This window comes from Pleurodeles waltl, chromosome 7 (assembly GCF_031143425.1).
Source record: "Pleurodeles waltl isolate 20211129_DDA chromosome 7, aPleWal1.hap1.20221129, whole genome shotgun sequence".
Lineage (NCBI taxonomy): Eukaryota > Metazoa > Chordata > Amphibia > Caudata > Salamandridae > Pleurodeles > Pleurodeles waltl.
Window position 1 is genome coordinate 807,418,269 of NC_090446.1, and position 22,000 is coordinate 807,440,268.

The window sequence follows — 22,000 nt, forward strand, 5'->3', positions numbered from 1 at the left end:
AACTTGGCCTGTTGTTCCATAACCGCCAGCAGTTCCAAACACTCCGAACCGCCCTGAACAGCAACCGCCAGCTTGTCAAAATCCTGCACCAAAGATTGCGCAGAATAAGCAGAAAAAATACCCGCTCTGAGGGCTAAATTCTCTGCCGCAAATGCCCTCTTAAGACCAGAATCAACCTTACGGTCAGTGGCATCAGCAGGAACACAATCCTCCGGATTGACCGTTGTCTTGCCAATCATAGTTGCCAAAATGGAATCCAATTTAACCGAGGGTGGCAAAACATCTTCCCCTTCCAGCAAGTACAGTTTCCGAAGGAACCGCGGAACCTGAGACTTGTCCACATCCTTCCACTCCCAGAGTACCATATCCTTAACAGGGCCCTGAAAAGGCATGGCAAACCTCAAAGGCATTTGATATTGAGGGAACAAGTGCAAATCAGTCCCCGTAGGTTGAAAAACAGGAAAACCTAAATTGTCCCGAACATGCGTCAGAACCTCCCACAACCCTTCCCTGGAGACATATTTCCCACCAGAAGAAGTAGAAGGAGCGTCATCATCTGAAGAAGAGGACTCCTCCGCAGCCCCAGAAGGTCGGGCAGCCGAAGAACATCCAGGCTTGGATGCTCCAGCTTGCACAGCACGAGACACTGCCACCTCTATCATGTCCTGAACATCTTCCCTGGACATGAGAGGCGCAGGAGCCCCCACCGCCCCCTGTAAACCCCCAGGAGTGGAGAGGGGAACCCCAACATCCTCCCCTGAAGAAGAGGAAGAGGAAACAATCCTGCTTCTCTTCGAAGGAGCTTTCGACATAATCCCAACAAGAAATGCAGGCCAGAGGTCCCAGCACCCATTAAATAGTGGAGAAAGCCCCCCCTAAAAAAATATCAGCAAATGAAAAAGCGGCAACAATTAGCCCCAAACTACTAGAAACGCGGGCAGAACGCCCATCCTACCGTCAAAAATGCCCAAAAACCACAACCGGCACATCAGCCCATCAACGCGAGCCGAAGATCCGTAAGCACAGCCCCAGCCGCAATAGAGCCGACCCACTCCGTCAGCCGACTCCAAGGACGCGTCTCCAAGGCAGCACCGCCTGCCTCCAGAAGACGCGACTGCCGGGAACTCTCCAATAGGAGCTCCGCGCTCGTCGAGAGTCAAGCCGATGCCCCCCCAGGCCCCGCCGTGGAGGAAGGAGAAAGGTAAGTCTAGCGGGGCTAGACAAAAAGAAACAGGAGGTGGTGGGGGTTGAGGGGGGTTTAAGAGGAAGGAAGGGGTCTAGGGGGAGGCAGGGAGCCTCATTGGTTGAAAGGAAGGAGAGGGAGGGACGGGAGGTAATGCACAATGTAAACCTCTCCAGCCAGCTGTCTTTGGGATGTTACACTCCCCTTACAAAATGTATTTCTTATAAATAGTTGGGTACAGGAGCTCTCAGTCGGGTCTGGTGGGATGATGCCTGTCGGATTTCGCAAAGAAATCTTTGCATGCACACAGATAAAGACGCACAAACTCCTTCCTCTCTCTTTTGAAAGTTCTCAACAATATTGGTTATTTTTATTTTACTAAGTATCGTGTTTTCTCTTAGTACCCATACAAATCCGCACTCCTCTCCATTTACACTGCCCCTTAGGGCATATTATTGTCTCATAATGTATTTAAATATTATATGCCAGCCTGATTGTCGGAAAATCAGAATCTCCGACCTCCTCAATTTTACTGAGTCTTAACTCTAAATGTGATCATTTCTAACATCAAACGTTTAGCACTTATAATTTGCAGGTGAAATATATGCCACCTAATTAACCACCCTAACATTGCATCATATGTTCCAGCACAGGGTTGAGATTACATTTAGCAGTGCAGGATTGTGGCACGATTCCCACCTTATGATAAGTATCACGCGCGTGGTTTCTGAGAACTGGTTTGCCAATACCGTGGGAAATTATGTCAACACATGAGTGTTGCTGTCACAAGAAACAAGAATATGGGAAAAACACATTCAAATAACAGCAGACAGATTTTGCACCAATGTCTCTTGGTATGACTACATTTGCACATCACGACAAATTATTCATGCCTTGTGCTGTACCCGACCTTCACGTAACATGTCAAAGTCCTTTATAGAAACAGAGTGCCCGCACCCTTGACAGGAAAATTTCTGCGTTTATACAAACATACCTTCACCAATCTGCTTTGCATTTACATTTTGGGAAATACACTGAGCCTTTAAACAAAGCGTCTTTGTTTGGGGTTTGGCGTGTCATGCATTGGAAGTTATTGTCTTTGGATCTCAAACTTGAAAATCAGCCTTCTCCTATTTCGGTTTCAGCAGAAGCGTTCTATATGCAATCAAAACAGCCGCAGGCACAAGACCTTAGTCAATAACAAGTATGGTGTGCTGTGGAGGTTCAACTTGCTGCTCTGCGCAGACTCAGCAGGGCAGGGCCGCACACATACTCAAAAGGAATAATACAACATCTGTCAGAGTGTGCTGCCTGAACGTAACTAGCTGTTCAGGCATTCTAATTGTACAATTCAAAATGACTGTCTCGGATTACGCCCCCGACATAAAGGCTGTCTCTCAGTGGTTGTATCATAGCAATAAAGCGATTTCGAGCATCCACAATCTCCCTCTGTTGCTTTGTGAATGTGAAAATGAAAGCCATGTATTCAGTGTTCCCAAATAAATTAGCTGTGCCTGTTTGGAAAGCCGTGCTTTAGATGTCAGGTGGCTTTGTACATGTTGGGCTTAAACAAAGTAATCTCACTAACACAGTACGAAGAATGAATTGCTTTGGTGGCCTAGAACCTTTGAATGGTATTATCATGTTAACACTTTATTTTCCATAATATGTCATATTATGTATATTATTAAAACATATTGGGCAATTGTAATAACACACCTTGTATCTAAACTAAGAGCCAAATAATCAAAAATCTCGAATTACCTAAGAAAAGTATACCTTTTGTGACTAGACTTACACAAATGAAAAATACTAAATATTACATTTGCCAATCATACAAAAACATTCTCAAAAACAGTTTATTCAACAGCAATACTTTTCTGGAACATGTTATTACAGAACTAATCATAACGTTTACAATTGTATTCAGATAAAAAGGCAACGCTAACTGTTCCACATATTGACGGTATGGCACAGCCATAGCTTTGTCACTGAACAATAACAATACAAATAACAAGACACGCTCTAGCATGCATGCGAAGCGAATTGCCTTACTTCCAAACAAGACCTCTTCGATTCGTACCTGCAAGTTGGGATACAAAAAGGAAATCCTTTTCAGACTCTGCCATTGAGGGACAGATGGTTGGGCCTGTAGATTGTTATTAATGTCCTTATGTTCGTGGAAAGCACTCGGTATATGTCGTTGCAATTTGTGCACCGACTTTTTCTGAATGCAGTTTATTTTTGTGAACCAACATACTTCAGACATTTTGGTTTGCAAAATACAGATTTGAAGGGCGTCGCCATTTGACCTACCTCATTAGTATGTATGAGGTAGATCGTAAATTGCGTCCCACTATGAAACACTGTCTGCCATCACTGGGATGGTGGGCTGCTGGGGTCAACAGACCGTCATGTCTGTAATGCTTTTAAATAAAGCAATGTGTATATTTGTAATGCATTTTTATGAAAACGAGATGAATTAAAAAAAAGCTAAATGTTACACAAAGTTTTTTTTATGAGTAAACACTTGGACCACAGCCCATTCCTAAGCAATGTTCTTTTACAACATCCACAAAAGGGAAGGGGACCCTATGGGACTCTGCGCTGTTTGCGAATGGGTTCCCACCTCCTTGATGAGTCTCTGTCAGACACGGCATCCTTTTCCAAGTAGTGAAAAACTACTAAATGTGTTTTTCACTACTGCAAGGTCTATATCTCTCGCAGTTTAACATGGGGATTGCCTTAGAACACCCTTTAAGTGTAATTTCCCATTGGGAGCAGATAGAAAATTGGATTTTGGTGTCTCTGGACTCACAATTTGAAACATCTTTTAGGAAAGCTGTTTTTTAAATTGCAGGTCTGAAAATGCCACTTTTAGAAAGTTGGTGTTTTCTCACTTTAACCATCCTGTGCCTCTGCCTGTTTCTAAATACAAATCAGGAGTAGGTGACAGATGGGATTTGTGCATACTCTCTAGACAGTCACACAATAAGGGAGTTTGGGTGTGACATTTACATCCTGATTGGCCATCGCCAGGCTAGTGGTTCTTCCTGGGCTAGATGGGAGGGAGGAGCTGACACTTACACCTGAATAGGGCTGTGCCTCTCCTCACACAAAGGTCTACAGAACCCCTTGTAGAGTGTATGGCGCAAAGGGAGTAAGGACAGAGACCTTGTGATCTTCAAAGGCCTCTTTGATGTCTCCCCCATATTAAAGGCACATTTGGGTAGAAGCACTGGACCCTAAACCCCTCCAATCCAGTTCACTTTGGGCTTCTGAGGAGCCTCTGCCAAGAAGAGGGGCCGTGCCGCTAGGAGGGACTGCCACTTTGCTATTTGTTTGGCTGTATTGACCTGCTGCCTGCTGGTTGCTCTGCTGCCAGGAGGGACTGCCACTCTGCAACCTGCTTTGTGGAGCTGGCCTGCTGCCTCTGGCAGCGACAAAGACTGAAACCTACTCTACAAGCTTTAAATCCAACAGTAACTCCAAGGGCTTGTTGGCTTGCCCCCTGTTCTCCAAGTCTCAGGTTCATCAAAGACATTGCATCTTCCTTTTCATTACTATGCTGCAAGAGCCGTTCTGTTAACACTAGTATGTCCCCAGAGCTCTGCTCTGCATAAGGAAGGACTTAGCTGCAAGGATCAAGCACTACACTTTCACCAGAGCCAGTTCTCTCTTTTTAAGTTGCAACCAAGATCAGCACCACGGGCTGAATAAAATCACTGCATTCGGCCTGAACCGATGCTGCAGTATTGAGGGAAGCTTTCCAGGGCATCCATTGTGTTGCCATACCACTGGGATTCACCCATGCCGACACATCAGCAGAGGCCCCAGTGTATGCTGTAGAAGGAGACCAGCGTGACTTTGCTGAGCCTGCCTCAACTGCCAACAATAGCCCTATACTGCCCGATGCCGCACCATTTGCACCAGTATGACCGCTCCTGCACCAAAAGGTACTGTGTTCAGGGTCAGGATCTGCGAGGTACACAGTGTTCATCCTGCACCTGCACAGTGGCCAAGTAACTGTCGCCTATCGGTCCTGAGGGATCATGGCTCATTTCTCATTTGGGGTGCGCCCATAAGCTTGTCCAGTACCATGCGCCCATAAGCTTGTCCAGTACCATGCACATACCTGTTGATCCCCTGTGGGATTCCTGTCAATCACCCCGGTCTAGGGAGACTGCAACAACTCATTGATCACGAGTGCTCTCCTAGCACTCTCAGCTGAACACTACCTCAATTAACCCATGAGGAACAAACATTTCTTTCAACACTGTGATATTACATGCATACTTGAAAACACTTTAACTTGCAAATTACTTATTGAATCTTTATCGTTTTGGTTTCGTTTTAATCAGATAAATATGTTTAGTTTGGCTAAACTGATGTGGAATATTTTTGTGGTGTTTTTCTCTGTGTTACTGTACTTAAGCGTTGCACAAATATTTTACACATTGCCTCCTAAGTGAAGCCAGACTGCTTTGTGGCAAGCTATCAGAGGGTGAGCACAGAGGGTGTCTGTGACTTACCCTGGCTAGGATTGTAGTTCCTGCTTGGACAGGATGCACACTTCTGCCAACTAGAGACTCAATTTCTAACAGTCTCTAACCTATCAATGATAACCATTGATGCATACCATAAGAAATCACAAATTGGAAGTAACACCCTAAACACACCTTTCAATTTGGGATTTGGTATGTAATTTCAAATCTATTTTGAGATTTGGTAAAGGATCACAGCATCACAATTTGGTTTTGGAACATACCTGAATGCTCTTCAGTGGTTGCAAGGGCCCCGAATTTGCAAATTGAAGTCTTTGCAACTGCAAAATACCTTTGAACATATGGATCTATGCAAATTGGCCAGCAACTTTTACTGAATGCGTTGTTTTTTTTATTTATGCTCAAACATGTTACTGTGCAAAATTCTCATTCAAATGGGATCACAATTTGACCTCATTAACATGGTGTGGTAGACCATAAATAGCGACCCACTACAAATTGTTGCCATCAGAGAGATGGTGGACTGCTGGGCTCAGTAGAGCACCATATCTGTGATTGCTTTTAAATAAAGCAATCTTTTGTTTTGAAACACAACCTATTTGCCCTGAAGGAAATTTGGATTTGTTTTTAAAACAAAAAACAAAAAGCAAGAAAAGTTAAAAAAACTTTTTTATGCCTACTCCTAAAAATGTCTTTACAACGTTCACAAAGGGTGAGGAGTCCCTAAGGAACCACTTCCCAAATGCCAGAATCCCAGCCACCCCAAATCTTCTCACATTTCTTTTGACAACCCCTTCCCCATTACATTTCCTTCTCAATTAGACTACACTGGTCCATTCCTTTTCCCCAGTCCTGGTGCTGAGGAAGAGTTCCCACTCTCCATTGTCATCCCAATATCTAATTTCGCCACCATGCAGCATACATTGACAAGGAGTTTATGGTACTGGGTATGATCTGTCTGTCCCCACACTCCCAGTAGTGCAAGCCTGGGCTGGAATTCCAATGTCATACCCATTGCTTCCTGAAGTGTCCCCTTCAGTTACTCCCAGAAGCCCACTGTCTTGGGACAACTCAAAAGTGTATGGTAAAAAGTACCATCTTGTCCACACCCAATGTCCAATAAGCATCTGTAGCCCAGGTGCTTGTATAATGTGCTCTATGCACAATTTTAAATTGAATCAAGTGGAAGTTTGCCACCAATCCTCCTCATCTAAGTCTCCACAATCATGCAACCAGCTCTTCAAAGCCCAGACAGGGGGGGTTTGTGTGTTCCTCATCAGGGTCCCATATGTTAAGGAAATTCTTTTTTTCCCCACAGATTTATCTAACAGTGACACTTCAAGCTGTGAATTTTCTTGTGTCTCTTACTGGAGGGACATGCTTTTATTAACAGCTGTCCTCAGTTGAACATATTTTAGGCCTTTGCTTACGTGACATCTGATATTCAGATTGGAGATAAGCAAAGAGAACCAGCCCATTAGCATCCCATACATCTGCAAGGGATGAAACACTAATGTTATTATCCACTTCTGGAATCCCATCAAGGTTGCTATCTTTCTGAGTTTAGATCCTTCCCACAGCGGCATTCTCTGGGTGAATCTGTTCCTCTACCCCATTTCTTTAGTCAATTTTCTTCAGACGTGTACCACCGTCTACATGGCTGGGAACACGTCAAGCCTGAGTTTACCACCATACAGCAGGTGAAGGTAGCTTTTGTCTCCCATTGACCATCTATTCAATCAAAATGCAGGGTCTTCACAGTCTGCATATGCCCAATGGTTAACCACAGACACCTGTGCCGCCTTATAATATTTTCTAAAGTTATACGGGGTAAAACCTCCCTCATACTTCGACCACTGAAGAGCTTCTAAGGCTACCAGGGGCTGGTCACCTGGCCATAACAAGTCACGCATCAGCGCATCTACACTCACAAAAAGTGAATCTGGGAGTTTATATGGTGAGTTATGAAGAATGTAAAGAAATCTGAGGTGTGCCAACATTTTAAGCATCTTTGCTTTACAGAATAATGAAAGTGCCAATGATTGGCAGTGTTTGACACCTCGCTTGAATCTCACGAAGGATCCAAATTCACCTCGTAGTGTATCCATATCTCAAGGTATTAAATTTTGTCACTTTCCACTCTAAGCGGAAGGGCCAACATCTGGCTCTGATCCCAATCTCCCTGTGAGAATATTGTGGATTTTTCCCAGTGAACAGAAAACCCAGAAAGCTCCCTAAAGATTCAGAAGATATCTCTCAGACTATGAAGTGTATCAGACATGTGTATCAGATACAATAAGATATTGTCCGCATAGAGTGATATACTCTCCTCCCTTCCAGATTTCCCTCAGCCAGTGTCAGATCTGTGCATCCACTCTCACCCATGCTGCTAATCCCTCTATTGGTAGTGCAAATAACAATGGCAAAAGGGGGCTTTCCTGCCTTGTTCCGCCAGAAAAGAGCAATTCTTTTGAAAAGCAGCCATTGATCAGCAGTCATGCTTGTGGTTAATTATACAGTAATTTAACCTGCCAGCTAAATTTAGGGCCAAAGCCCATTTTTTCTAAAACCCCAAAGATGTATGACCATTCAACTGAATCAAATGCTTTGCTATCTCGTGACCCAGAGGTGAGGCCAACACAACTGTCAAGTTATTTTGGAATCTGCATAGATTCAATGTGGTAGACCTACCAGGTGTAAACCCATTCTGGTACGAATGTACCAGATCTGTTATCAACCTTCAAGCCTATTGGCCAATAATTTAGCCAGGATTTTATTGTTAGCCTTTAGTAGGGATATAGATCTATAGGAGTCACATCTGTCTGTTGTTTACCTGCTTTCGGAATAAGGATTATTATCATTGAACCCATGTCTCCCAGGAGTTCTCCCGATTTAAACACCTCGGAAAAGGCTGTGTGAAGTGTAGCAGCGGTCCGCCTACTCAATTTTTGGAAGCATCCATCAGGAATCCATTGGGTCCCCAAACTTTACCCGATTGCATTTGACCCATGGCCAAGGACACCACCTCCACTAATATCTCCACCTCTAGGTCTGTCATATGTTGGGGGTCAAGTCAGCCTATGGGACAGGCCTCTCTAAAATCTAGGACGTCCTGGTCAGCGACTCGCTGTCGCGATTTATAGAAATCTCCAAGTTGCTTTACCAATTCATCCGCTAGTTGCTGACTACCATGGGCTGTCCCCCCAGACAACGTCATCCAATCCCTAATAAACATGCCTTCGCTCACCCTATAGCCGATCCAAGCTAGGAGATCACCAGCTTTATTGCCGGCTTCATATATTCATTTTTGTTTTACTAGGCATATTGCTCAGACCTCTTTATTAGGCACCACTTGGCATTCTGCCCTTTTATGGTCCATTGCTAACTTCTTCTTGGGTGTGAGTGACTTTGCATAGACCCTCTCTAAATCAGTCAGCTCGTCTTCCAGTGTACCCAGTCTCTATCATCCCTCCCTATGGTCCCCCATTTCCCCAGCTATAGTAACCTGCTGAATCGTAGCCTTAGATGCTTCCCATAAGGTGGCACGGCTCTGCACAGAATCTCTGTTCTCCACAAAAAAAACCTTGGAGGCTAGGTCCAAACATCGGATTTCTTTTATATGTCTTTATTCTCCACTGAGCCCCAGCTGAACTCGCACCCATATCCAGCACTACTCTCAAAGGTGAATGGTCACTAAACTCAGAGCTAAATATTCTGCCTACCCAAATCTAGGGAGGACATAATTGGTTGTGAAGAAACAATCCAGTCTTTAATGGACATCATGGGACCCAGACTAGAAAGAGGAACCTCTCTCATGTCCATGTAGAGCCCTCCATACAGCATATATCCTCAGCACCTTTATAAAACCTTTCAGTTTCCCCCTCGGCTCACTCCCCTCCACCCCTAGGTTGGCCCTATCCAGGTGTGTATTCGATACTAAGTTAAAATCCCCACCTACAATTGTGTGGGCTTGTGGTGTTTTCGCCAGCAAGTCACCCACTATCTGAAGTGTCACCCCTTAAAGTCTAGTGGGTGCATAAACACTGACAAATAACAGGGATTCACCTTCATATTCACCCAGTAATACTAAGTAACACCCGTGAGCATCAGCCCAAGTGTGAAGTGTATGGAGCAGGAGCAAACGGAAGGAAAGAATCAACACTCCCCGGGCGGGATTCAGATGTATATTGAGTGTGTCCCACCAACTTATATTGGCCCCTCCGGACATATTTCGGTGCTGTGCTTTTACCAGATGTTTCTCTTGCAAATATATTATGTCTGGTTGGTAGCTGTGGAGGGCTTTGTGGACCAACCCTCTTTTGACCATTTTTCCCAGTCCATTTATGTTCCATGTCAATAACAACAGCTTTCTAGTCTGTTTCATGACAGATGTGGTGTGTGCCTCCCTTTCAATTTGCTCCTCCTGTATCTGGTGAGTGGCTGCCCTACTACTAGTAGAATACTGTGGCATGCTAAATGACAAAACCCTACCCTATAAACTCCCCCACTTTATTGTGTTTTGATTAAATAACAAACCACCCCCCAAACACAGTTATGCATGATCCCCAAACCTAATACCCAACAAACCTGGTTGTGACATTGTCACTGGGGAGCAGCCTGCTGCCACTAACTTTCAAATGCCCCTGTGAGCTCTCATAACTCTAGAGATCTGTAAACATATGGTGAAGCCATTTGCCCACCGACGCTGCTTCCCAGAGCTTGAAGCTCCAGTGTCTCGGCTGAGTTCCTTGCGGCTCCCCTCTTCCCAGTTGGTCTAATGTCATTTGTGTTACAACCGGCCGGCCATCCTCCTTCGACCCGTGTTCCATCTCCGTATGGCCCAATCTTCTGTCTCCTCCCTCTGGGGCCAGAGATTGTCATGTGTTGTTACTTGGGGAATTTCTGTGTTGTTAACTGCCTTAGCCTGCACCTCTTTTATTTGTGTCTGGGTTGGGCAAGCTTTGTTTTCTTGCTTGTGCTCTTGCGCTTGTACGTCACCTCCTGCCATCTGTCCCCAACTTCCCTGCCCGTTGGCTGTCCCGACCACAACCCTTGTGTTTCTAGCCAGGCTTCCAGTGGAGTGCCCATAAAGTGAGTTTTCCCATTGTAAACAACTCATAACTTTGCTGTAAAGAGGAGCACATATTTCAGGTCGAAGTGGTACAGAACCATCTTCATTGAGACATTTGCTGCCCTTAGCTTTTGGACCAGGTTAGTGTAGGCAGGATATAAATTGACCTCCTGACCGTCAATTGTCCACGGCCCATGTTTACTTGCTATCACAAGGATCACATCTCTATCTGTAAAGTTCATTAGATGAGCAATATTTGGGCACAGTTTTGTCCCTGGAAGTGGCGGGGTCGCCCGGACCCTTTGCACTCTTTCCACGGAGAAGAAGAAAGAGGGTTTACCATGCAAAACTGTGTCCATCAGCCATTCTTCCACATAAAGTTCCATGGATGGGCCCTTCACCTTCTCCAACACTCCCACCAAGCAGAGGTTATGGTGATGGGACCAGCTGTCCGTGATTTCTAGTCTAATTGTCAACTGTCACACTTATTTCTCCATGGTCAAGTCTTTCTGGGCAAGATCTTTCATTTGGGGCACCATCATCTCCAGTGTATCTTCTGCCTCCTTAACTCAGCCTACTTGCTTTCTTTGATTATCTTGTAGGAGTCCCACCTCTTCCGCCGCAATTTGCATCTCCAGGGACATTTTAGTGTCAGCATTGCGAGCCCTCCATCTGTGTCTTGAGCAGTTTCTCCGGCCGATATCTTGGTGGGACCAAGCTTGACCACCCACGGTTTAACCATGTTTGCATTCAACTGTGCCTCTCAAGATATTATTGGGTCCTGGAATCCAATGTATTACAATGTATTACAATCCCTCCTGCACCTGCAATGAGCAATCTCCACCTCATCCCCCCTCAGTCGCCCTGCAGTTAATGAGGTAGACGCAAACCACTCCACTGCGACATTCATGCAAGGTGGAATGTGTGGCTCTCAGCTACAGGAAACTGGTGGGCTGATCCTTATCCACCTTTTTGGCCTGAGTCCTTCTGGTATGTTGTTGCCACTCTTCACAAGCTCTTTCTACTGCCCTATTCCACGTGGCACAGCACTGCAGCACAGAGCACTGTGAGAAAAAGGGGAGCAGAGGAAACAAGGGAGGCCCCTAAGATCCAATATGGTGCCCAGCCCTGCAGTGAGCTACCAGTCAGCTATGCATAGGAAGGGGGGGTGGCAGCGATACCTCTCCAAGTGTTGCACAAGTTATTGACAAACACCCTGCAGACAGTCCGTGGTGTCTTGTTTTATCCCACTCTTAATCACTGCCAAATTTAAAACTTGTACTTCTCTCCCAGAAGTGGCCACTGCTCCTCTTATACAGTGCCGCTTCTTGATGTTCTCCTCTGGGGCTGCAGTAGTCCAGCAACGTCACATGCGGCTCTTCCCGGCTATGTTGCTGCTTCACCACAGTAGGACTCAGAGCTACTGGTGTTGCTCGTATGCTACCCCTAACTAGCACAGTGGGCTGCGTGCACCAGTCCACACAGTGATACCCTTCTCAACTGAAGGGCGATCAGTGAATGTTTGCGGTCAATCTCCACCGACCGCAATCCAACCTGTCATTTAAAGAACATGGAGTTGGGTGTAACACGCAGGATCACATTCCAGGGTTCCTCCGGTATAAGCACCAACAACAAGGGAGCTGCACGTGACCCCCATTCAGGATCTCTTGCTCCAGTGCCTCGGACCAGCTCAGGAGCCTCAGACAAAATGTCCATAGCCATTTTCAGTCAGGACACAACCCCCAGGACCAAAGCTATTGATTGCCTGTAGGATATGCCCATCGTTGAAGGACAAACTGGTATTTAATCACCTGCAGAGTCGGTTTTTCAATTAAAATTTAATGAAAAAACCCAAGGTTAAGGTAACATTATAGTTAGGCAAGGTAGTAAGATTTTAGCTTATGATAAAAAACATCCTAGAAATTCACTGAAAAACCCTGGAAATTCACTGAAAAAAACAAAGCTTAAAGTGATGGTACAGTTAGTTGCTTAAAAATACAAAAACTAACATTTAACAACCAAAATACCACTGAAATTCAACAGTTATAGTTTACTGAGCAAACTATTACTTGAAACCACCACACACTGCTTATGACCTCAAATATTACATCACTCATGACATGTTGAATGGCATCATTAATGTGATGGTATCTCAAATGTCATCACTAATGACATCATCCAATCAACTGCTCTTCAAAAAGCTCTATAAACCATTTGATCATTTAAAAAAAAAAAAAAAAAAAAAAAGTAGGGCGTAAAGAGCCTCTAAACATAAACAGCATAGACTGACTTTTTGTACATCTTTACTTGTACAAAACAGAAACAGGGTACTACTGGAAACAAATCTGATTCAATATAGTGAACGGTAAAGAGTGCACACTTTGGGCAACATTTATAATGGCCTAGCGCCACATTGCGCCACTTTAACGGCATTATTTTTTATGTTAATGTGGCCCAACAGGGCCAAAATCCCCGCACCGTATTTACCGGATGGCGCAATGCATGCATTGCGTCATGCTGTAATCCTTTGGGCTACATTACGCCTGCGCCAGGCATAATGTATGCAAAGGGGACATTCCATCATTGGGGGAGCTGGAAAAATGGTGCAAGGAAATCTATGACATTTCCTTGTGCCATTTATTACGAGCACCTTTAACGCCTGCTCCAAAGCAGGTGTTAAAAGGGGGCTTCCATTCTTTAGAATGGGGCCCTATGTACTCTGCAGGAGTAGCGTCATTATTTTGGCGCTACTCCTGCATAATACATCAATAGTGTAATTTTAAATTGCGCTATTGCCCCCTACCCTGTGCCATGGTGCACCGTATTTTAAATACAGCGCACACATGGTGGCGGTAGGGGTGTGCTAAGGGGCACAGGGAAAGTGGCGCTGCACTTAGGACAGCGCCAGCCACTTCCTAGAGTTCTGACCCTTTAGGTGCCATCAGTACTTCATTTAAACAAGGTCGAAACACAAGCTAGTGTGAGTTGCAGACATACTTTTCAAATTGTTTGTGGGTTAATTCAAAGGCCTGTTGACAAAGCATATCAAAAAACAAAAAATTCTCCTTATAATACATCATTCACCTGTAGATTTCTGTGCACATAACTAACGTTATAAAGTTCTCACGTAGTACTATCAATAATTTCTAAATCAACAGGGGATTTATAAAGTGCAGGTACTTATTTCCATAAGTTCAGTGCAAATTCTGAGACATTATACATTGTTTTACAATGTATGATTATATGAGTGACTCACTTACACATGGTTCTAGTTGCAGTATGATTGTAAGCGTTGTTAAATAGAGTACACCATTATGCTAATTTCAGGAATATGTACTTTTAGGTTGTCCATAGGGCCTGGTCTTGCATGCCTTTTCATTAGCTAATGTATAGATGTGAAGCCATTCATTTCAAATTAACAGGCACATTTAATTAAGGTAACTATTGACCAAATACTGTTTTTGAATGGTATTCAAGGTTTAAAAAGGTTGCTGATCTCATTAATGTCTACAGAACAATTACGTTTCTTATACCCCTCAATACCAGGAAAAAAGAGCATAGTATCGACGTAATATGGGTGATTTCACAGATATGCCTCATATTCTAATTGCTTCAAAAAATTACGCCAATTAGTAGCCAGGCTCTGTGCCCATACCTAGGTGGGCGTCCAACCCTTCATGGGTGGCCGACCTGCCACCACCCACAGCCTTTGGCCATGCCTGGCAGTGGGTTGTCCGCTGTGCATCCCTTGCTACCAGGCCCTGCAACCACCCCTCGTGAGTGTTCAACCCCCAGGCCACACAGGTCTGAAGGCCTTGCGTGACATGAGGTTGGCCACACAGCCTATGCAACACACCCGCTGCACGAGGCCAAAGACCATGTGCGGCGGGGTTTGGCAGCAGGGCTGTGCCCAACCGCCTCAGCATGCCCTGCTCCAGAAACCCCAAAGGCTGCCCAACCCTCTCTGAGCATGATCTGTGGTTGCGGATGGCATGAGGTTGGCTCCAGGTACCCTGCAGTTGTCAACTCCCTGCTCTGCACAGCCATCAGTCATGCATAGCAGGGGTATGGCCACCCACAGGTGGCCAACACCCTCACATACCCCTGCCCCATATTTTTCCCTTCAGTCAAACATGGAAGGGGGTTGGACTCATGGCCAGGCCCTGCAGTCATCCCCTTCAGGCAACCAACCCCCACAGATCTCCACCTGCTCTTGCTATGTGGGTGGGTGCACATTTGCTAATCATTGTCTAACATAGAAATGGGTAAGTTTGGTGAATTGGCTGCAAATATTCAGCACGAGATTTTTGGCCTTAGGTTCCATAGCGAATCTTTATTTCTGAATCTTACATAAAAAAATTGTTGGCTAAGACAGTGATGTTTCTAGTGCTAAGCTTAAAAGCAGTATATTTTATGAAAATTAGTCAGTCAGTGAATTGGTCAATCAGGATTTATAAAGCCCAGCAAATCGCCCATGAGAGTCTCAAGGTGCTGGAGTTGCTTGCTACTTTGAGGTGCTCTGTTCATTCGAATGTCTTGAGTCTTTTTCTGAATTCCAGGAGCAATGTGGCATTCCTGAGGTTCAGGGCAAGGTTATTCCAGGCTTTGGCTGCCATGTGAGAGAAGGTTCATCCTCCCCTGTTGGATTGGCCGACCAGGGGGGTGTCTGTGAGGAAGAGGGAGGTGGATTGCAGGTGTCTGGTCGGTTGGTAGAAGGTCATTTGTTTCTTGATGTATGCTGGTCCTTCGTTGTGCAGGGCCTTGTATGCGTGGGTCAGCATCTTGAACTGGCATCTCTTCTGGATCTGGAGCCAGTACAGCCTCTTGAGGCAAAGGGTGTTGTGAGTCCATCTGGGCAGGCCTTGCTGCTGAGTTATTTACTGTCTGTGGTCTCTTCAGGAGGCGTGCAGTGATTTCTACATAAGGAGTGTTACTGTGGTTCATCCTGCAGGTGACAAGGGCTTGAGTGAAGGTCCTTTTGGTGTTGTTTGGAGCCAACTGAAGATCTTACGTAGCAAATGTAGGGTGTCGAAGCAGGCAAATGAGTCTGTGTTTTCCTGGTTCATCATGCATCCTTGGAAGTTAGTTGTGGTGGTGGTGGGGTCTTCTGACACCGAGAGGATGAGCCTGGTGACAGCAGCGTATGAAATGATGCTGAGTCCGTGCGATCTGATGGTGTCGGCCAGAGGGGTCATGTATGTGTTGAAGAGAGTGGGGCTGAAGGACAAGGCTTGTGGGGCACCACAGATGATCTTCGGTTTTGAGGTGAAAGGTGAGAGATGGATTCTCTGGGTTCTTCCGATGAGTTATGAGATGATCCTTTTGAGGGCATCTCCTGGATTCCGATTTGGTGGAGTCTGTTAATCAAGATGTGGCGAGGGCGGTGTTGGAGGTGGCTGACAGGTCCAGGAGGATGAGGACTGCTGTTTCGCTGCAGTCTAGGAGGGCCCTAGTGTCATCGGTGGCTGCGATCAGGGCTGCCTCGGTGCTGTGGTTGGCTCAAAATAAGGATTGAGAGGAGGTTGTAGTGTCCAAGCATTTGGTGAATTGCTGGTTGGTTGACTTTTTAAGAATCTTCGCTGGAAAGGGGAGAAGGGAGATGGGTCAGCAGTTCTTCGGATCTGCTGGATCAGCACATGTTTTCTTCAGGAGCGGCCTCACTTCAGCGTGTTTCCATTCCTCAGAGAAGGAGGCCATGGTGATGGGGGAGTTCAACATTCTCTTTAGCTCGATGCCAATCGTCTTGCTACAGAGGTTAAAGATAAGGTGGGGACATGGGTCCGTGGGTGTTCCAGAGTGTACGGAGTTCATGATGGAGATTGTGGTTGCATTGTGAGAGGATCCCAATAGGTGAGCAGGTGTTCTGGATTTGGGTTTTTGAGCATGAGTAGGCTGATTCTGTCGGTGGTGGAGGGTGTGGGTTTGAAGTTCTCATAAATGGCTGGGATCTTGTCATGGAAGAAGTCCACCAGGGTGTCACACAGTTCATGGGAGGGGGTGATTTTGTGCTGGTGGCTGTGGGGTTGGAGAACTCCTTCACAATGGAGAAGAGCTCCTTGCTTTGGTTTGTACTGGTTCTATGAGGTCTGCTAGAGCATTTTTCTTTGTTTCTCTCAGGAGGAGGTGGTTCTGGTTGAGAGCTGTTTTGAAGGTGGTGTGGTCTTCTGTCTTTTTGCGAGTATGTAACTTCCTTTCTCATTGCCGGCAGTTGCATTTGCAGGATCACAGCTCTTAGGTGAACCAGCTGGCTCTTCTGGCTCGTACTTTGGGTTTGGCTGGCTTGGTGGGGGAGATTTTGTCGGCACATTCCATGATCCACAGAGAGAAGTTCTTTGCAGCCTGTCCTGGGTCGAGTGATGTGTCTGAGAAGTGGGAGTTGAGAGAGTTGTTTTACTGGTCTTCAGATACCTTTTTCCACTTTCTGTGCTTGGAGTTGGGGAATGGTGCCAGTGTTGGTAAACCCTGAGATGGTGAAGGGTATGCTGTAGTGGTCAGTCCTGATGAGCTGTGAGAAGTCGTTGCAATTGACTCTGTTGCTAGACATAAAAATGGGGTTGAGTGTGTTTCCTGCGATGTGGGTGAGGTTGGTGACAAGGTATTGGAGCTCGATGTTGCTCGTGCTTTGCAGGAGGTTGGTTGTGTTGGTGTCATCGGGACCTTCTAGGAAGATGTACTGCTCAGAGTCAATGGTGATCTGGGCGTTGAGGTCAGGGAAGGGTTTGCAGAAGCTGGGGCGTGGTGGTCTGTATGCGAGGGTGCCTCTGATGGTGCTTTTTCCATCTGTGTGAAGTTGGAAATCAAGATGTTCCATTATCTGGGTTGGGTCGTCTGAAGAGGTTGTGAAGCGGATGGTGTCCTTGTAGATGATACCAATTCCACCTCCGTCTTTGTTGATTCGCCCCAGTGTGTTATCTTAGAGCCTTCGGATGTGGTAAATGGTGATGTCTGGCATGGAGGCAGGGTTCAGACAGATCTCTGTGAGGAAGATGACATCCAGGGTGAGGAAGGAGATTGTGTCCCACATCTCCGTGGTGTGGGCTAGGGGTGATATTGGGAGTGTTAGAAATCTGGTCTTTGGTTGGCAGTCAGGTTACCCCCTGTCCAAGCAAGGACCCTCACTCTAGTCAGGGTAAGTCACACAGAATCCAAATTATCCTGTGCCCACCATCTGGTAGCTTGGCACTGAGCAGTCAGGCTTAACTTAGAAGGCAATGTGTAAAGTATTTGCGCAATAAATCATACAATAACACAATATAGCACCACAAAAATACACCACCCATTGTTTAGAAAAATATATAATATTTATCGGAATATTTGCAGGTCAAAACGATCAAAGATGCAATAAGTAAATGTAGAGATATCACTGAAAAGTGATATAAAGTGTCTTAAGTCTTTTTAAAGCAAACAAAGTCTCTATTTAGCACAAAGTACCTGGTTCGGGTGAAAAATCTCCGCAATGGGCCGTAGAGGAGGAGAAGGGTGGAAACAAAGGAGGTGTGCGTCGATTTCTCGGGTCGCACACAGTGATGCGTCGTTTCGTTTCCACACAGGGACGGCTGTGCGTCGATTTCTGTCACTCGGTCGTGGATCCTCTTCGGGTTGCTGGGTTTTCCGATGCTCCGGGGTCTGTGCGTGAAATCCTGGACTTGTGGATGGAGCAAAGTCACCAGTGCTGTGTTATTCCGGTTCAGCATGCAGTGAATTTGTCACCGCGGGGCAGGCTGTGCGTCGTTTTTAGCAAGCCGTGCATCAAATTTTTGCCGCACAAGGATACAGTTGCAAGAGAGAAGTCTTTTTGTTCCTGAGACTTCAGGGAACAGGAGGCAAGCTCTATCCAAGCCCTTGGAGAGCACTTCTTCACCACAGCCAGGGAGCAGCAAGGCAGTAGGGCAACAGCAAGGCAGCTGTCCTTCACAGAAAGCATTTAGGTGAGTCCTTTGGGCAGCCAGGCAGTTCTTCTTGGCCGGATGCAGGTTCTGGTTACAAGTTTCTTCTCCAAGAAGTGTCTGAACTGGAAGGGGCAGAGGCGCTGTTTATATACCCAAGTGTGCCTTTGAAATGGGGGAGATTTCAAAGAGTGGCTTAGAAGTGCACCAGGTCCCCTTTCAGTTCTATCCTGTCTGCCACGGTCCCAGTCCTAGCCCAGGAAGACCCATTCTTAATGCAGATGTTTGCAAGTGAGGCTGAGTATCCTGTGTTTGGGGTATGTCTGAGTGAATGCACAAGGAGCTGTCAACTAAACCCAGCCAGACGTGGATTGTAAGGCAGAGAAAGATTTAAGTGCAGAGAAATGCTCACTTTCTAAAAGTGACATTTCTAAAATAGTAATATTAAATCCAACTTCACCAGTCAGCAGGATTTTATATCACCATTCTGGCCATACTAAACATGACCTTCCTACTCCTTTCAGATCAGCAGCTACCACTCAAACAATATATGAGGACAACCCCAATGTTAGCCTATGAAGGGAGCAGGCCTCACAGCAGTGTAACAATGCATTTGGGAGTTTTACACTACCAGGACATGTAAACTACATAGGTACATGTCCTGCCTTTTGCCTACACAGCACCCTGCCCTATGGGTTACCTAGGGCATACCTTAAGGGTGTCTTATATTTAGAAAAAGGGGAGTTATAGGCTTGGCAAGTACTTTTAAATGCCAAGTCAAATTGGCAGTGAAACTGCACACACAGGCCTTGCAATGTCAGGCCTGAGACAAGGTTAAGGGGCTACTTAAGTGGGTGGTACAACCAGTGCTGCAGGCCCACTAGAAGCATTTAATCTACAGGCCCTGGGCACATATACTACACAGTACTAGCGACTTATAAGTAAATTAAATAGTCCAGTTGGGTATGATCCCATGTTACCATGTTTAAGGGGAGACAGCAAATGCACTTTAGCACTGGTTAGCAGTGATAAAGTGTGCAGAGTCTAAAAACCAGCAAAAACAGTGTCCAAAAAGTGGAGGGAGGCAGGCAAAATGTTAGGGGTGACCACCCTAAGGCTGTCAGGTCTAACAGGGAGGAATTGCGCTTCAGGCAAAAGTTTTATGTTTCTTTCCTGAACAAGTTGTGGCTGATTTAGAGAAATACTGTGCATGGTGAAGGGTACAATTTGAGGAGCCTCTTGCTAGCTCACAAGAAAAATAAGGAACTTAGGGCCAGATGTACCAAAGGGGTTTACCCATTCTATGTTTATGGGAAAATGCTTTAGTACATATGGCCCTTAGGCCCTCATTACAACCTGGGGGGTAAATCCCGCTTACCGCCGTGCTGACGGCTGTCAAGATACCGTGGCTGCGGTGGAAATCCGCTACAGGTATTACGACCCACAGCTTGTAATCCGCCACAATACAGACACCCACACAAGTCCGCAACACCAAAGGTCAGTGATAAACTGACGATAGCGAAACCTACACCGTCACGCCAACAGAACTACGCCCACACTATCACGACCCACGAATCAACGCAGCGGTCATTCAACCGCGGTAATCCATTGGCGGTACACTCCGCTGTGCTCAAAATACACACACATTTACAAAACACAACCACATTGGACTATTCAAAATACACACGCCTGATACACATACACACACCACACCCACACACCCAATCCAATATAAAACACACACCCACATTACCCACAACCCCTTACAATGACATTTTTGGAAGAAGCAGAGAGAGAGAGAAACAAAACACAACACCAGCATCCACAGGCACACAACACCATCACTCATACAACATCCACGCACCTCAAAGGACACACACCAACACATCCCCCCACACATCACAACAGACAGCACCTCACACATCACCCACACCACATCATGGCACCTCAAAGACACCCCAGGTTTTCCAAGGAGGAGCTCAGGGTCATGGTGGGGGAAATCATCCGGGTAGAGCGACAGCATATTCGGATCACAGGTGCAGCAGACGTCCATTGCTAGGAAGATGGCGCTATGGTGGAGAATTGTCAACAGGGTCAACGCAGTGGGACAGCATCCAAAAACACGGGATGACATCAGGAAGAGGTGGAACGACCTATGGAGGAAGGTGCGTTCCGTGATATCCAGACACCAGGTAGCAGTTCAGAGGACTGGCGGTGGACCTCCACCTCCTCCCCCACAACTAACAACATGGAAGGAGCAAGTCTTGACAATCATGCATCCTGAGGGCCTCGCAGGAGTAGCAGGAGGACTGGACTCTGGTAAGTCAACCCTTTACTACTTTATCCCCCCACCCTACCTGCATGCCATCACAAATTCCTATCCGTACTCTCACACCCATCACCCCAACACCCCACAGATACCCCACTATCACAACCCACACATCCCAAATCCAAGGCCTGCATGTCACTCCAATGCATGGACACGCATCACCAGAGCATGTCCAGTATAGATACTCACCCATGCCCCAAAATTAACAATCATACAAGGCCAAAGACAATAAGCCAAGCACAGGAGTAGAGGGTAACTCACACTTTGGACAAGAGGGCACACACAGATACAATAACTATGCATTTACCCCCCAACAGGACCCCTACCCAACGTCACCCTACAGGAGGTGCCAGACATATCTAGTCCCCCCACAGAAGAGGCCCAAAGTGACGACAGCAGCTCTGCACGCCTGGATCAAGATGACCAGCACGGCCCATCTGGCACCTCAGGACAGTCGGTTCCCCTGCCACTGTCACAAACAACCACAGAACCTCCCCCCTCAGGAAGCACCCCCACAGCACCCACCCAGCGGGCCCATGCAACTGTCCCCAGGACACGTCAATCAGCAGTGTGTCCACCACCACACGGACCCCAGGCAACCCCACTAACCCAAGACAATCAGGGACCTGGGGTCAGTGGCAGTGGGTACAAGGTTCAGGGGACAGAGGCACAGGATAACAGGGAAGTTGGGAGGACTGCTGTGCAACAGGGGGAGGACAGGCCCAGGGAACCCACTCTCCACGAGGCACTCTCCAACATCATGGGAGCAAACCATAATTCCCAGGAAACCATGGGCACGGTACTGGCCAAGTTTCAGGAGATCCAGCGGCTGCAGGAGGAACAATACCTGGGGATCAGGGAGGACTGAAATCCATTAACAACACCCTGGTCACCATTGCAGGGGTGCTGCCAGACATGGCCAACAGCAAGAGGGACACAGTGGCACACCAATGGGCCCCTGACACTAGCCTGAATGATGAACAGCCATCCACCTCCGCCGGCGCTAGTAGACAGGGGGCCCCGCCA